Below are 7,770 nucleotides of genomic sequence, written 5' to 3' on the forward strand. Positions count from 1 at the left end.
CTTCAGAAATAAAAAGGATTACAAAAGTACGAAGAATAACTCTACACCAACCAACAGAATAACCTAAAAGAAATAGATGAATTTCTAGAAACATGTAACTTACCAAGATTGAATTGTGAAGTAATAGAAAACCTGAACAGACCTATAACTAGTAAAGAGATTGAATTAGCAATCAAAAACCTCCAACAAAGAAAATTCCAGGATGATAGCTTCACTGGTGACTTCCACTATCTATCTATCATCTATCTATCTATCTATGTATCATCTATCATTTATCAGTTATTTAATTAGGTTCTTTGTAAAAATCTAGAACACCAATTTGTGAGGGTACACTCCATTTGTGAGAGAAAACCCAAAGTGGATGTAGCCCTGAAGTTGAGGAACAGCTTTGTGGGTCCACAGCTTTCTGATCAACCTCGCAGTGCTCTATAATCTCATGTTTCTTTTTCTCCGTTTGGAAGATCTCACCTTCCTGGTGTCTGAGTTTACACAGCTTCTTCTTGAAGCAGTGAGATATTTGGGGATTTTTCACATTGCTGGTATCAATGGTGGAGGTGCCAGTGACAAATTTCTAGTGTGTTCTACACAGAGGAACTCAGTTGAAGGCTAGCAGTCCAGTCACAGATAGCAAGCCACTGCTCAGCTGCTTCAGGAAAACCACCCTCTTGCCCCTGTGGCACCCAATGAGGATGATCAAAATGGTCCCAGGGGTGATACTAGCTTGCAGCTTCCTCACATGCTGACTGAAAGGTTTTTAGCCGTGGCTCAACAGCTTTTGAGGCACATCTTCAGTAGGATTATACCTACGCATTCTGTCACCACCAACTGGTTTTGTGACAGTAGCAAGAACCCTCTCCTTCTTTTTCTTTTCAACCCTGTATTTAGCTGCTGAATACTTCCTCTTGCACATGGCCTTTCTGGAATACATAGCTGATTGGGAATATCTGCCAGTTCTTCTGACTAGGACAGGATTTCAGCTGCAGTGGGGCTTCCCCTTTTTAGGTGTTTTAGTCTTGAGGTTACCTTTTTTTTTTTTTTAATGTTTATTTTTGTGAGTGGGGGAGGGGCAAAGAGAGAGGGAGACACAGAATCCAAAGCAGGCTCCAGGCTCTGAGCTGTCAGCACAGAGCCCCATGTGGGGCTTGAACACACGAACCGCAAGATCATGACCTGAGCAGAAGTTGGACACTTAACTGACTGAGCCACCCAGATGCCCCAGGTTTCTCCTCTTCAGTATTGAGCTTCTCAGCATTTCACCTGTCATCTTGCAGGATGGGAAAGAGCAATTCCACTAAACATTTAAGGAATTAACATCAATTTTTCTCAAACTCTTCCAAAAAGTTGAAGAGGAAACACTTCCAAACTCATTTTATGAAGCCAGTATTATCCTGATACCAAAGCTAGAAAAAGAAAAACATCAGGCCAGTATCCCTGATGGATATAGATGAAGAAATTCTCAACAAAATACTAGCAAACTAAGTTTAACAGCATATTAAAAGGATCATACACCATGACCAAGTGAGATTTATCCCTGCTGTATGAGGATGGTTTGACACATTAGCAGAATAAAGGATCAAAATCTCATGATGCTCTTCATATGTGGCAGAAAAAGCATTTGACAAAATCTAACACCGTTTCTTGATTGAAACAAAACAAAACAAGAAAAACCTCAAACCAGGAATAAAAGGAAGTTATCTCAACATAAGAAAGACCACGTATGAAAAGACTACAGCTAACATCAAACTCAATGGTGAGAAACTGAAAGTGTTTCCTCTAAGATCAGGAACAAAAGGCAAGGATGTCCATTCTTGCCACCTCTATTCAGTTAGGCAAGATAACCAGAGCAGTTAGGCAAGACAAAGAAATCAAAGGCATCCAGATTGGAAAAGAAGTAAAATTATCTCTGCTCACAGATGACATGATCTTATATGTAGGCATGCCTAAAAATTCTACCAAAAAAAGCCGTTAGAGGTAATAAATGAATTCAGTAAAGTTGCAGGACACAAAATCAATATGCCCAAATTAGATGTGTTTTGATGCCCCCACAATGAACTATCTGATAAGGACATTGAGAAAACAATGCCATTTACAGTAGCATAAGAAAGAATAAAATACTTAGGAAGAAGCCAAGGAGCCAAGAGTTTTACACTAAAAAGTACGAAACGTCTATGAAAGAAATGAGAGAAGACACAAATAAATGGGAAGACATCTCCTGTTCGTGGATTGGAAGACTTCATATTGTTAAAATGTTCATACTACCTAAAACAACCTACAGATTTAATGCAATCTGTCAAAACCCCAACTTTTTAATAGAATAAACAATTTTAAAATTCATATGGAACCACAAAGAACCCCAAATAGCCCAAACAATCTTAAAAAGAACAAATAGGAGGTCTCACACCTCCTGGTGTCAAAACATATTACAAAGCTACAGTAATAAAAACGGTATGGTACTGGCATAAAGATAGACTTACAGACCAATGGGACAGAGTCCAGGAACAATCATACACAAATACGGTCAACAAATCTTTAACAAGGGTGCTAAGAAGACACAATGGAAAAGGAGGGTCCCCTCAATAAATGTGCTGGGAAAACTGGATATCCACATGTGAAAGAATGAAATTGGACCCTCATCTTACACCATACAAAAAAATCAGCTCAAATGGATCAAAGACTTGAACGTAAGATCTGAAACTGTAAAACTCCTAAAAGAAAACAAAGGGGAAATGTTTTATGATACTGGTCTTGGCAATGATTTCTTGGATTTGACACCAAAAAGCACCAGCAACAAAAGCAAAAATAGACAAATGGGACGACATCAAACTAAAAAGCTTTTCCACAGCAAAGGAAATAATCAACAGTGTGGAAATGCAACCTATAGAGTGGGAGAAAATATTTGCAAACCATATGTCTGATAAAGAGTTAATATCCAAAAAACATAAGAAACTCATATAATTCAATAGCAAAAAAAGAAATAACCCAACTTAAAAGTGGGCAAAAGAACTGAATAGATATTTCTCCAAAGAAGATAAATACCAGATATATGAAAAGATGTTCAACATCACCAATTATTAGGGAAATGCAAATCAAAACCACAATGAGATATCTCACACCTTTTAGGATGTTCACGATCAACAAAACAAAACAACCCCCAAAATAGCAAATGTTGATGGGGATGTAGAGAAATTGGAACCTTTGTGCCCACTTGTGGGAATATAAAATGGTGCTGCAATTATGGAAAACTAAAGGGAGTTTCCTCAAAAAAACATTAAAAATAGAACTAACTATATGATCTAGCAGTTCAACTTCTGGGTGTTTACTCAAAATAACTGAAGTCAGGCACCCAAAGAGATCCCCACTTTTGTGTTCATTGCAGCATTATTCACAAGAGCCAAGTGGTGAGGACAACCTGTAGCTGTCCTGTAGGCCCACTGGCAGATGAACCTATAAAAAAAATTGTAGTGTATACATAAAATGAATATTATTGAGCCATAACAAGAAGGAAATCCTGTTTTATGCCGTGTCATAGGTAAACCTTGAGGACAGCTTGCTAAAAACTAAGCCAGCACAGAAGGAGAAATAATGCACGATTCCACTTATACGAGGTATCTAAAATTGTCAAACTCACGGAAGTAGAAAGTGCAATGGTGGTTGCCAGGGGCTGCGAGGAGAGAGAAATGAGGAGTTGCTGTTCAAGGAGTATAAAGTTTCGGTCATGCAAGATGACCAAGTTAGGGAGAGCTGCTGGACAGCACTGTGTTTAGAGTTAACAACACCATACAGTACTCTAAAAAAATCTGTTGAGGGTAGATCTCATGTTATGCATTTTTTACCATGATAATAAAAAGTGGGTACACCTCACAATAGCAATCAAAGAAATGCAAATAAAAAATGATCACCTGTCACATTAGCAAGGGTTTTAAAAGCTGGTGAGAGTTCCCTGAGGCAGCTCTCTCGTTTACTGCTAGTTACAGTGTAAATTGGCAGGCATAACCGTTTTGGAAAACACTTTGGAAATATGCATCAAAGGGTCTTAAAAGTGTTTGTACCCTTTGATGTAATAATTTTACTTGTAGGAGTCTGTTCCCATGCAGCAATAACAAATGCAAATATGTTTATTTATAAAACCAAAATTTAGAAATCTTCCCAATGTTCCACGAGAAAGGAATGGTTAGTAGAAGCTGACATATATGATAAAACAACAAAAATGTTTATGAAGTTTATTGACAAGAGAAAGTCACAATATAACATGAGGTGAAAACGGGGGGAGGTAACAAGCTGTATAAAGGGTGATTACAAATCATATTATCGCTGCTCTGTCAAAAAATTAAAACTAAAAAAGATGAAGGAAATCCACAAAAAATGTCATAAGGCTGTTTTCTGGGTAATGAGACTATGGATGACTAAAATAAAATAAGATTTTAAAGTATCCTTTTACTCTTTTAAGTCTGCAAACATAAACATGTAAGGTAGAATATAGAGTGATCAGAAATTAGACTCTTTCTTCTGGAAGTACTGGAAGGTTTTTGATTGGCTTCATTCAGAGTATGGTTAAGACAAGCAAACTTCTTCACTAAATGTTTTCATTCTAACTTAAAAGAGGTAGACATCACAGGGAGAGAAATCAAGAGAAAGCCTTACATTATTTATTTGTGTAGTAAACATATGGCCTCTAGTAGCCCAAGAAATAGCATCAACTCCCTGTGGGATGCAGTGAGTGGGCCATCCTCTTTAGGAGAGTAGTTTAGGAGAGATGTAAATGGAATGGCGAGCAGGGAGGGGATGGGCGGGTCTGCCCTGGCAGCTAGGTCGGTCAAACCCACCGTGGCTTTCGGTGGGTTGGCAGATGGCACAGCCAGATTGTCCCATCAGCCTGAAGCTACAAACTAAAACAGTTACATTCAAGAAGAGATAAATTTATGCTACAACCGGATTCCTAATACTAGGTAGGGATGGTAGGGGTAATGTTCTAGTGGGCTTAACTTGTGAGCAGAAAACTCTAAAACGGATGGGCAGAGAAAGGTGCAAGCCACCTTGCAAAGGGACATAAGTCACCAACTCTGAAAAAGTTAAGTTTATGCCCCGCTGCTCAGCTCTCCTCCCATCGCTGCCATTTGATACCACGTAAAAGTGTTCCTTTACTGGGACGCCAGGGTGGCTCAGTCGGTTAAGCATCCGGCTTCGGCTCAGGTCATGATCTTGTGGTTTGTGAGTTCCAGCCCCATGACGAGCCCCAAGACGAGCCCCACGATGAGCCCCGCATCCAGCCCTGCATCCAGCTCTGCATCCAGCCCTGCATCCAGCCCTGCATCCAGCCCTGCGTCCAGCCCCACGTTGAGCCTCCCATGGAGCTCCATGCTGACAGCTTGGAGCCTGCTTCAGATTCTGTGTCTCCCTTTTTCTGTGTTCCTCCCCCACTCACACACTGTCTCTTTGTCTCAAAAATAAAGATTAAAAAAAGAGAGAGTGTGTGTGTGTGTTCCTTTACCTTTACCTTTGTAAGTTTCCTTGAAATCAGAGAATGCAAATTTGCAGACCTTGAGCCCAATGTAGTAAAAAAAAAAAAAAAAAAAATGTGTTTTAAAAAAAAATCAACTTGAATGAGTTGTGTGACAGTTGGAAATTGGGAAATTTGGCATAAAATTCTGGATATGGGCTTTAAGAAAAGTTAAATTTAGCAACAGTGACCTGTTATTGTCACATGGTAACCATTATCTGCAGAAGAGCGATGCTCATTTTAGATGGCACAGGCTCGCCAATTTGCCGCAGTCCTCACTCAGCCCATGTGCTCATTTGGATTTCCACTTCTGGCAGCTGTATACATTCCTGAGGCTTTCAGGTCTGGGAGTGATTTATAAACCTGGTCTTCAAGCCCTGAGCTGCCTAGGATAAAAGTCTCCCCTGATACAAAAACTTATTCAAAGCAACAGTTCCTAAATAATTCTGATAAAGACAGACCTGCGTCAGAACCATAAACATGCTCAAAGACATGCTGGGCGAACAGAGAGCACTGCCTTTCTGAAAATCAGGGGCACCATGGGCAGACAGCTAGAATGAAGAACCTTCGAAGACTGGGGCATCCTATGGGACACTCTCAGGCTAGTGTTTGGAACTTAGTAGGAGGTTAATAAATATTTGTTTCTATCTTCCTAAGAGCAGATGCAGAGCACAGCAAGGAGGAAATGGAGCCAGAATAGTGTAATGCAATGCACAAAAGCACAGCATGCCAAGAGAGAAGGAGGGAGGAGGTAATTGCAGCCTAGAGAGCAGTAGCAGCAACAGAACAAGCCTGGAGAAGTTAGAATGACAGGGCCAAGTACTATAATAACAGGGGACTGCATAACTATGGCATGATTCCGATAGATCTTTGCTAGTAACACTTCTACATGGTAAGTAGAAGCATAGAGTCCACAGATGAAGGTAACATTAATCAAAAAAATTCAGACAGAAATTCACATCAAAACACTAGTGAGAAGACATTTAACCCATTAGTGAAGGATTGTTGGTTTAAAGTAAAACAGAATGTATATTTAAAAATACAGAGAATTTATAAAATGTGCAGAATAGCTGTATTCAGTTGAAGTATAGAATTTCTGTACTTAGCTGAAACAAGTTAATGGTTTCAGTTTTGTGTGTGTGTGTTTGGCTTACCAACGGTGTAGCTATAGTTATTTATTTCTAAAGCCTCAATTTAAAAAATCAGTTAATAACTGAAGTAAAATTTTCTGAAGCATCATGTAACTGTAGTAATAACGTGTCAGAGAATGTTAGGCAAAGGGTGCCAAATGGCAGAGTGGAAGGTGATAGATGTGATTATTTTTTTTCTAGCCCTTTCTTAGGGTCACGGCTAATCAGTCATTGTTTATACACAAGGTAGCTTTTGCAGTATTTATTTCTTTAAATATTTAGCAGACTTGGGAGGCAGTGACTGGCAATAATATGCAGTTTCCAGCATGTTACCAGGGCTTAATAAATGGTAAAACAATAAAATCCTGCATGATGAAAAACAGCAGTGAGTACATCTATTATACCCCAAACCATATTAAAGCCATAGCATAGTGCATTGTCTACATTATGGTAATAAAGGAACATTTATATTCACTAAAAAGTTCACCCAGGTAAGTTCCTCTTAAATTTCTTAGGGTAGTGAAAGAAGGTATGAGAAAAGTGGATCGAGTATGGATTAAAAAAAAAAAAAGTAAAAAACCCAAAAACCAACCCCCTTTTTTTTTTTTTTTAATCCTGTGGAACTTTGCTGACCACAAACAGGGTAGCTATACCCTATACACTGGCAGGGTGCTCCAAGTGCTTTCAAAACTCAAAACTCCCTCTAATCCAGCACCAATTAGCAAAACCCTCCAGATTTCTAGATACCTCCAAGCTTTGAAAGACTTGATTTTGGAAGAGAAGGAGGCGCCCAGGTGCGTGTGTTACAGATGTACGCCGCTACACAATGGCACCGAGAAAGCAAATGCTCTCTAACTCCGAGAGGAAGTTCTTTTTTTACATCTAAGGAAACCCGGGACTGCTAGGCTAGGCTTGGGAACCTCGAGGACTGCGTTTCCGGGATCCTGTGCAGTTTTCAGCAGCTAGAGAACTGGGTTGCAAGGGCTGAGAACCCCGTGCTGTAAGTTTGGGGAAGGAAGCGAGAGAAAAAAAATAGAGCTGCTCCTTTAAGAACTTCCTTTCCCTTTTACTCTATGTTTACATAACACGGGGGCCGATCCACCGCGGGGCCCGAGGGGGGCGGGAGAGGGTGCTGGCCGCCCC

The 7,770-nt window shown here is 39.8% G+C and overlaps 1 pseudogene; it reads right to left on the reverse strand.

The window, feature by feature from the left end:
- Nucleotides 1-306: 306 nt before the first annotated feature.
- LOC123582297 lies at nucleotides 307-989 on the reverse strand (annotated as a pseudogene).
- Between the last annotated feature and the right edge of the window lie 6,781 nt (nucleotides 990-7,770).

This window comes from Leopardus geoffroyi, chromosome B3 (assembly GCF_018350155.1).
Source record: "Leopardus geoffroyi isolate Oge1 chromosome B3, O.geoffroyi_Oge1_pat1.0, whole genome shotgun sequence".
In the NCBI taxonomy this organism is placed as follows: domain Eukaryota; kingdom Metazoa; phylum Chordata; class Mammalia; order Carnivora; family Felidae; genus Leopardus; species Leopardus geoffroyi.